The sequence below is a fragment of the Nomascus leucogenys genome, chromosome 12 (assembly GCF_006542625.1).
Source record: "Nomascus leucogenys isolate Asia chromosome 12, Asia_NLE_v1, whole genome shotgun sequence".
NCBI classification, from domain to species: Eukaryota; Metazoa; Chordata; class Mammalia; order Primates; family Hylobatidae; genus Nomascus; species Nomascus leucogenys.
In genome coordinates this window covers 29,122,744-29,133,272 of record NC_044392.1, presented here as the reverse complement: position 1 = coordinate 29,133,272, position 10,529 = coordinate 29,122,744, and positions in this window count along the sequence as shown.

The window sequence follows — 10,529 nt, the reverse complement described above, 5'->3', positions numbered from 1 at the left end:
AGGAAAGTAACCAGGGTAGAATCCTGCTCGAGGACAGGAGCAGCCTCGGGCGGCGGGTGACTTCCTGTGAAGCTTGTGCCCTGGAAGGTTGGCTGTGGAGAAATACCTACCCAAGGGCATAGCATGAGTGTGCCTTGCCTTTTCAGGGAGGGCTGGTTGTGGAACAGGATGGTCTATTGTGGTTGCAGCTCCATGAGCAGACTAAGCCAGGCTGGCAGGAATGCCCAGAGGGTTCTGAGCAAACTTAGCAATGAGGATTCAGGTCACTTACCAGATTGACCATTTCTCTTTAATTGGTAATTTGCTTCATACGATACTTTCAATAAAATGGGCCCAAAGGTTTTGTTGTTGTTATTTGTTTAAAAATAAAGCTAAAATAAATGGAGATAATAATTCTTTAAGCCCCATGTCTAATTTAGCCTTCTCCGTGAAATATTTCCTCAGCTCCTAACTCTGTTCTTTCCTCCTTCTCCAGTCTAAATATGCCATCTCTCTTCTTTAACACAATACTAATTTGGAGTCTTCTTAAAGTGTTTCTCGCACTTTCTCTTTTTAACGTAGTTACTGTTACATAAGAACTTCTCAGCTTCAGTGCTGTTTTTCTGACCGTGGACAATCAGGGTTCCTAGACTGACTTGTTCCTCTTTGCCTCCCTGAAGCAGTTAGTGTAGAGCTTTATGTCACAGGAACTCAATGATCCATGGTAGAACCAAAGAGCTCTTAGCTTTGCACCATTCCCTTGCCCACTCCTGGTGACTTGATGACCTGCACTGGCCACATGCTAGGAAGATTTCCAGGCAGATTGCCTAAACATTTCAAACAGATTGGGTCATGTTGGTAGAGCACACGGCGTGGCATGAGCTTCAGAAACATGTTATGCTTAGACTTCCCAAGAACTTTATAGATATTTTACCGTCTGAGAGCTACAGACGATCTTTCCACCACTGGTAGCTGTGTAACATCCTTGAGGACAAGGAATATTTTCCATTTCATTATATCCCCACAATGGTAGCTGGTGCCTGGTGCTCAGGAAGGATTGGTGGAATGGTTGATTAGGTTGCCTGGCTTTGCAGGGGCTTATCAGTCTATAATTTACACCACTGACCTTCCCCCAAACTCCAGGGAGGGAAGAGGGACTGAAGGTTAGCAGAAAATCACCCAGGAGAGACAATAAGAAATGAAGGCTTCAACTCAGAAAGTAGAATTTCTAGCAAGTCATGAAGGCTTAATGCTGTGTTTTGTGAAAGGACTGAAGTGTGCCCTATTTGTGCTGGATGAAGGCAGGGAAAGAAGGACTTTGAGATCGGGATGTCCATCATAAATGATGGAAACTTGGGTTTTAGCAAGAGAGAAAACGTAGTGGTGATGAACTCTAATTTCAGGCATTTAGGGGTACCTCTAATTGCAAAATTATATTCTGGGGACCTGGAAAGCATTGTGGGAGTCAGAGGAGGTGAAACCTCAACAAAAGCAGTTTCATATTCTCACACTGAAACTCAGTGGAATGTTAGGTGGGTGGGGAACTAGAGGTCAGCCCGGGATGAGCTCTTGTCTCCTGGTAAGCTCTGTTCTCCCACTAAAGCACCCTACTTAGGGCCAGGGCCCCCATTTGGGTGAAGTTAACCTTTCCTCTTCTCAGGAGCTGGCAGGACCTAGGCAGTTTTCATTGCCCTTTAACTGAAACTCTTATTCTCTTTAAGCATCTACTCAATGTCCTTGTTGAAGGTATATTAGGTCTCTTGGGTGCAAATGACAGAAACCCAACTCAAATAGGCTTACACTGAAAAAAAAAAAAATTCTGACTTCTACAACGTAAAAAATTTAGTGATGGATTTCCCAGATTAAGGTCCAGTTGGAATCAGATACTCAGGTGATATCCACGAATCTGTCTTTGTGCATCTTTCAGCTCTGCCATCTGTAGACACTCCCATGTGGATGACCAGCCAAGCCCAGCAGAGCAAAAGCACTTCTTTCCCAGTAGCTTCAGCAAAGGTCCCAGAGCTACTCAGAAACAGTCAGGTGGGGCACTGGACCATCCATAATCTAGTCAATGGGGCTGACGAGACTCGTGGCTTTAATGAAGCAAGCTGGATTCTGTGCTTATGCCTGGAGCAGTGGGACCAGCTGCAACTGAACCACGAACGGGGGGAAGCACAGGTGGTTGCTCAATGAAAATTGGACAATTGTTAGCAAAAATGGGGTGACGGTTGCAGGGCAAATTTACACTACAATGGCCAAGTGCAGTCACTCCACAAGAACTCTGCTATGTGAGTTTAAGAGTGTTCAGCCAGGCGCGGTGGCTCATGACTGTGATCCCAGCACTTTGGGAGGCCGAGGCAGGTGGATCTTTTGAGGTCAGGAGTTCAAGACCAACCTGACCAGCATGGTGAAACCCCCGTCTGTACTAAAAATACAAAAAAATCAGCCAGGTGTGGTGGCACATGCCTGTAGTCCCAACTACTCAGGAGACTGAAGCAGGAGAATTGCTTGAACCCAGGAGGTGGAGGTTCCAGTGAGCTGAGATCATGCCACTGCACTCCAGCCTGGGCAACAGAGCGAGACTCCATCTCAAAAAAATAAAAATAAAATTTAAGAGTGTTCATATAGAAACACTCATTTCTCTCCATCTATGTTTTAAGGGCTGGGCTCCTGAAATTGGTTCTCCCCCTCCCCAGGCCCCTCCTCATGCCTTAAGAAGCAGGTTTTAAAAAGTTGGATATTTTCTTGAGGAGGGCAAATATCATTTTTTTCCCTCAGTTCAGAGAATCAAGAAGCATAGTCTCTGCTATGCTATGTCCAGCTGAGGACAAATGTATAGTTTCTAAGATCAATTATCTAAGAGCAAAATGACATCATAGATTTATCTGGATAGAAGTACATTTTCATATGGTTTGATTCCTATCTCCAGGGCAGCAGGGTTTGTGCTTCTGTGGTGAGTGCCTGGCCTTGACTGATGCTGGGCGAATGGAGGTTTTGACTCTGGCCCTGCCACTCGCAACTGAATGAGCCTGGGTAATTCACTGTTTTCCTGGGCCTCAGTTTTCTCATCTTTTATATTATAGTTTGCACTGGATACTCTCTCTCTAGTGTAGTCTATCTTTTTTCTAAAGAGTTTGATTTTTAGCTGATAGTCAAATCCATAATAATCTGAGTTATAGCCTATATTTCTAGGTGGGGAAGCTTAAATGCTGTACAGGTTAAAAAAAAAACAACCCAAAACTTTCTGCTTGATTCAGGAAGGGGAGTTTGAGAGACAATAATGTTCAACCCTTCCTTCAGGACAAGAGATGTCATTAGGACGTGGATATCTTCAGACCCAGTAGGGACCACACTTAGTGTCTGGAACACTGTCAACCAACTATCAGTATCTCTGGCCTTGTGGCATGAAGCTGCCCACCAACCATGATCCGATCATCCCCTGAATGCATGAAGCACAGAGAACATGAGGCAGGGAATGAGCGACATCTGTGCACAGGAAATCTCTAAACCAAACATATTTAATATTTAATCTTTTCTTGTTTGCTCTGAGGCATTTCATTATTGGAAATGGCAGGCTGCCAACCACGATGTCCAGTACAGTTTGGGAAGGTCGTTCCATCTCAGATTTCCAACTGAATGTCGAGGAAGTGATGGTGGATGATCACATTGTTGAGACCTGGGGGCAGGGTCCGTGCCTAGCAGAGGGACACGTGGTAGATACACAGAATGAATGAATGAATGAGTGCATAGATGGCTGAGTGCTAAAATTACTTCTAGTTCTGACTCTTATGTCTGAACACACGGATTTCCCTCCAAGAAATAAAACAGTATGTAGATGTAGGAAATTGAGAAAAAATTGAGAACACAGAAAAGATGTGTCTGTGAACCAAAGAAAGGGGCTGTTGGGCAGGAGAGATATTTGGAGGGAGAGGTCATTGTGCCTAGCTTCTGCCCCCAGGCCTTCTGCAAAAGGATGCATCTCCTGTTGCTCCTCTGACCACTTCCTCCATGTCCCACCCATCTCGCTGCCCCCCCTCCTGTGTGTGGAGCAGGAGCTGAAACAGAATCTACTGAAGCAGTGTTGGGGAAATGAAACCGCTTTAGTGACCACAGTTACTAGGTCCTTATCTGTGTCTTTATTCTCTGTCCCGTGATTCTCTCCAGCCCCCTCCTCTGCCCTGAGTCTGGTGCTGAGTAACCTGAGCACAGGGAGAGGGAGCAGGAATCTGCAGGGGGTCACACATGCATGCACACACATACACACACACACACACACACACTTGACACAGGAGCCAGAGAAGTGCTTGCTATGCAGAAATGAGGGAGGTACAGAGCTGTAAGGGAAGGTTAATCCAGAGGTAAAGGAAACCCCGGCGGCACCTTTGCTCCTTTGCTGAAATTCCCACCCTTACAGTATGGGCATCAAAGGAATGCTGCCCCAGGGCTGAGCCAGGGCTCTCTTTCTTTGTGGTTAAGTCACTTTGATGTGTGAGAGGCTGGGTGGGGCAAGGTAAAGTGCATTGTAGGATTGAGGGTGTTTATTGGTTAGAGGTCTAGGAAGAAGCAGCTGAGCCAGTGAGCCATATATGGACAGCTGTCCTGGGGATGGACAGAGGTGTCTCAGGCCTGTATGTGAAAACCAGGCCCTGTTAGGGGAAGGGCAGATCAGAGGTGGATGGCAAGATGCAAAGGTTAACCTCCGCAGTGCTGATGGGGGCGAGTTTCTAAAGCCAGCAAAGAACGAGCAGGTAGGCTGGCCTTCACAGTGATGAGGCAGGGGAATGGGAGAAAGCCAGAGGGTGCCTGGTAGGCAGACAGGGACTCTGTCAGAGGGCAGCATCAGGAGGCTCCGGACCTGGCACAGGAAGGATAGCCTGGGGCAGAAGAACAGGCCTCTTTGGATTTTGGCTTCTGTTTGGGTGGGATGGGTAATAGGTCTATTTCTGACTGACTTCTAATATCAGCAGCTTACGGCATTTCAGCTTTTCTTCTCTATGACTGTGTCTATGGGCTAGAAGGGGTCTCCTGCCTGAGGTTCAGGAGGCCCCATTCTCTTACTTGGTTCTTCCTGCCAATCCCTCCAATCCCCCCTTTTTCTCCAGTTTTCAACCTCCCTTTCCTCACTGATCTTTTTTTTTTTTCTTCTTTGCTTCTTTCACCTCCACCTTCCTCTGTCCTCCTTTCTTACCTGTCTTTCGTTCCTTTAATCCACCTCTCCCTCACCATAGCACTATGGATTTTGGAGCACAATGAGGCCTTCTGGACATGTAGTGCAGCCCTCCGCCCCAAACCCCTGCCATCATTCGTCTGGTGCTCAGACATCTCTCGGAACTGCGAAACAACCATTGCTCAGGGCAACTCATTCTGCTTGCAGCACTTTGATGGTTAACTCAGTAGGGATCCAGAGATGAAAGATGTTCCTTCTGTCCTTCAGAAACCCAGTGTCTAGTGGAGCTGAATCTTTCATTGTTGGTTCTAGTTCTACCCCATAGGGTCTATATAGGCAAGCGATACTCAGTAAATATTTACTGAGCATTTTCCGTGTACCAGTCTCTGAACTAGTAATTATAGACTCCAAAATTAACAAGAAATTGTCCCACTAGTTATAATGCTTGAGTTTCAGAAATAGGAGAGATTCCCAATGACTTGGTGTGTTAAGTATTATAACAAACAAGCCTCAGGAACTGAGAGCAAAGGATTCACTGTGCCTAGAATGGCTTCACACAGGTGGTAATGTTAGAGCCGATTTTGAAAGGAAGAGTTCCCCAGGAAGAAGAAAGAACTTTTTGAGCAGAGGACATTCCCAGGCACAACTTGGAGAACTATGTCAAACCAGGAAGCTAGAATAACATAAAATAGGATTAGTTATGAATGAAGGGAACAAACCAAGGGAGGGGCTTCAGTGATAGAGATTTCCCAGGAAATGAAAAAAAACCACACAAACATGACATGGAAACCCAACACTCAGTGTGGTTCGATGAAGTCTAGGAGTAGGGACCCCTGAAGAGTTGAGGTGTGCTTCATCTTGGGATTCCTGCTGCAGAGGGACCCAGCCTTGTTGGGGCCCAAGTTCCTCTTCTGTAAATGGAAGAGGTGACAGCACCTGGCCTTCCTGTCTTGTCGTTGGTGAGGGGAAGGATGTTGAGTCTGAGAAGGCTCGGAGCCTGGAGCACAGACAATTTAGTGAGATGATTATAGCTAGTGATTGAGAGTGTGGCTTTCAAATTTTTTTCTTTATCTTTTTAAAAAATAAAAATAGGAGGCATGGAGAAGTGGTGGGAGTGGGAGTGTGGGGGTGTTTGAAAGTGAGAATGAGAAACTTCAACTTGGGATGCCTGGGACAAGTAGGGATTTTAATGTATTATTTGTTGGGGGGAATCTTATTTGTCAAAGGCATTCTAAGGGCATGTGAGAGTCCGCAAAGAGGAGGGGACAGTGTGGTCTGGTGGAAAGACCTGAATTCAAATCCAAACTTAACCACTCCATGGATTCTTTAACGTCCCTGGATCATTGGCAAAAGGGGAATAATAATACTTATCTTAGAAGACGACTTGAGAGCCAAATAAGACAATGTCTATAATGTTCCTGGCACAGCGCTTGGCATATAGTAGGTGCAAAATAAATGCTTCTTTCCTTTCCTTTTTCTTCCTCACCTATCCCAAAAGAATATCGAGTTAGTATTTTAACTATGAAGGATGGAAACAACTGGTGAAGTTGAGGGAGTGTAAAGACAACACTAGGAACATGGCCCCCAAACTGTGAACTCCCTAAGGAACTGTGCCTTGACCATTATGTGTTCGCACCCTCTGTGGGTGCCATGTGTGTATTAGGTACTGAAGACAGATATGGGTGAAATTGAACAAATGCTTGCCATTTTTCTATTTCCAGACATCTAAGGTGTGGTGGGGAAGCACTAGAAGACAGGGTAGATTTTCTTTCTAACTCATCCACATGCGGGCTATGTGGTCTTGGGAAAACCCTCTCCCCTCTCAATGTCCACATGTTTGAAATAAGAGACAGGGCGAGATGATCTCCATGTTAGTCTAGAGTTGCGTAAGGATTTATGTGGGTAAGACAGTTGTTACGAACTGAATTTTGTACTCTCCCAAATTAATGCATTGAAACCCTAACCCCTAATGTGACTATATTTGAAGAAAGCACTTACATGAGGTACTTAAGGTTAAATGAGGCCAAAAGGATGGGGTCTGAATGTGCTAGGATTGGTGGCCTTATCAGAAGAGCAAGAATGAGATCACTTTCTGCCATGTGAATTCACAGTGAGGAGGCAATCTGCAAGCCAGGAAGAGGGCCCGTGCCAGAACCCGACCATGCTGGCACCCTGATCTTGGAATTCCAGTTTACAGAACTGTGAGAAAATAACTTTCTGTTATTAGGCCACCCAGTCTATATTTTATTATAGCAGTGTGAGCAGACTAAGATAACAGTACTGCAGCTGGCTTGCAAATAAGGCTCAGGAGAGAGACCTCATTTGTAAAAACTGGTACAAGAGCTAGGGACCTTTTCACTACTGGCTGGGGCCATACTTTTCCTATCGTCCCCAGGTCTGTGACAGACAGGAAGCCACACCTCAGACACAGAGCCCATATGCTTAAAACTTGCTTCTCATGAGCCCCCCGGGGTGGAAGGCTCTCCAGGCATCCAGCTGCACACCCTTGACCAACATCTGCTAGGTGCTCAAAGGAAACAGTGGGTGACAAAAGCAACGTCTTTGACATTTAAGTCAGCCTTTGGTGCATCTGCTTTCCCACAAACCCACCATGACACGTTTTTGTAATGAAGCATTACAAAGGCCAAAAAAGGCCGCATAAAAGAGCCCACAAGACCCAGCATTTCCAGTCTTAATACATGTTGTTTGAGGTGCGCCTCCCACCTTATCCCACCTCCTCACTGCGCTGCAGGTGATGGTTCCTTTAGCCTTAGGCACTTGGGGGCGCTACTCACAGGATCACCTGGAGCACTGCATTTTTTGTTTTTGTTTTTGTTTTGAGACAGAGTCTTGCTCTATTGCCCAGCCTGGAGTGCAGTGGCACGATCTTGGCTCACTGCAACCTCCCCCTCCCGGATTTAAGCAATTCTCCTGCCTCAGCCTCCCGAGTAGCTGGGATTACAGGCACCCACCACCATGCCCAGCTAATTTTTTGTGTTTTGGGTAGAGACTGGTTTCACCATGTTGGCCAGGCTGGTCTCCTGACCTCAAGTGATCCACCCACCTCGGCCTCCCAAAGTGCTGGGATTACAGGTATGAACCACTGCGCCCAACGTGGACCACTGTTTTTTCATAAGTACTCTCACAATGGGCCTTCTGAGTTAGAATTTTGCCTGAAACACCCACAGATTGCATAATCTCAGGCAAGTCATTTAACTTAATTGAGTGTCAGTTTGTTCATCTGTATTCATTTGATCAACAAATATTTGTTTTTTTGAGTTCCTCTAATACCAGGCATTAATCTAAGTTTGGAATTCATGCTTCGCCATTTCTTTTTGAGAAATTCAGACTGTTAGTCATGATATGATTTAGTAACCCATGTGTGACCTCCACACTGTTCTCAGTCATGCAAAATGTATAGCACTTGAATATGAGGACTGAGAATAAAAGATGATCAATCTGCAGAGTCACTGCCTGAACTTTACCATATCAGGGCTCGTCACAAGGGTTCTAACTGCAGGAGAGCCTGATGAGCCTCCTGAGAGAAATAGTGAATGTACTGAATGGTATTTAAACCTTTGCACCAGGAAGGAGGACAGTGATGCTCCCTGGCTTTTTGGGATGTGTTGTGGGTGGGAAGAAGGTTATCTGGAGGCAACAAAGAACAAAAGTTGCCATGGGATCCAGTTGGATTATTAATGGGAATGAATGCTGTTGGGAGTAAGCCTGTGTAATTTGTCTTAAATATCTTCTAATTTTTTTTGCAGCATTTAAGGGTCAAAAATTGATAAGAAGTTGAAAAAGTGAATGAATTGTAACTTGAGGGTGCTGTAAAATTATTACTTGGGGAATCTGTTAGAGTTGTTTCAACAATTATTTATCGAGTGTGTATTAGTTGTCAGGCACTCTGCTAGGCTGGGTCTACATACCCCCTGTATTTGTGGAGTTAGAGTATAGTGAGGAAGAAAGACATTATAAAAATATGTGTAAATATGTGTGTGTATATGTGTGTGTGTGTGTGTGTGTGTCTAATGAGAAACTGCGATAAGTACTAAAAAAGAAAAAAAAAACCAAAATATTATGAAAGAGAGTACCAACAGGGATTATCTCACCTAGATGGAGTGACCAGCAAAGGCCTCTTTGAGGAAGTGATGTTTAGGATGGAAGGATTCTAGGAGCTGGTCATACAAGAATGGGGCAGAAGTGGGGCAAAGAGGATTCCAGGCAGTGGGAGCATCTCAAGCCAAGGCCCTTACGTGGAAAAAACTTGCCATGTTTGATGAACTGAAAGGTTGTGCAGACAATGTGGTGAGAGGGGAATAGAGTAAAGTGAGATAAGTTGGAGAGTTAGAAAGAGTCCAGAAAATGCAAGTTCTTGAAAGTCATGGTAGAAAGTTCAGATTTTATTCTAAAGTCAATACAAAGCGACCGAAGTGTTATTTGAAACAGCAGACTGACATGATTAGGTTTACATTTGTACCAGTGGCATCGGATGCAGTGACACAGCCCACCTCAGTGAAAGGTGGGGAACACACAGTGTTGTCATGCTTCTTCTACAGTAAAGTCAGGAACAGGCCAATAAGGGCTTCACAGTGCCATCAGGGCCTGGAGCACATGGCATCACTGAATGAGGGTGCAGAAGAATTCCCAACAAGAAATCCTGTTCCAGAACTGAGACCCTTCTGCATTCATTAATTCAATCAACATATATTTCTGAGTTTTTACCAATGACGATGAACAAATAGACACAGTGCAGCACATATAATTTGTTAGTACTCAGTATCATCTCTGTTATTCTATACTTTTCCCTGTCCCCAGGAGCATAAAGTCTAGAAATTACAATTACAATTTCTATCCTCCATTGCAAATGGGATCCCAATTGGATTCCACCAATAAGAGGAAGTTGCACGAGATTTAGAGGGTAGAAGAGAAGGGGAAGCCATTGTTCTTCATAGCAGCTACTGGGAGAGTAGAGGCAGTGTGGAATTTTCTCACTGCTTTTGGGTATCCTCCTAAGAATCATGAAGTCAGTGCTGCCGGCAACTGAAATGATTGGTTGTAGCACAAGCACGCACTTTAAAGTTTCCTAAAAGTGGCCTTCCTGATCTTTACTTGCCTAGGTTTTAATTCCTATATTAAACCATTTCTTACTCTATATACTTAGAGTGGCTTCTGTTTTTCTGACCAGACCCCGACTGACATAAATGGGACAGGGAAAGAAAGGGCGTAGTCCTGAGATCACAGTATTACAGTTTTGTGGGGTGTCAGAGTTGAAGGATAATTTTGACTCCATTGCTACTGTCATCCACAGCCTCTGGATTCTCCCCTTCAACCTCCTGTAGCTTGGAGAAAAAAGAGTTATGTGTGATAGCTTATCGCTCAA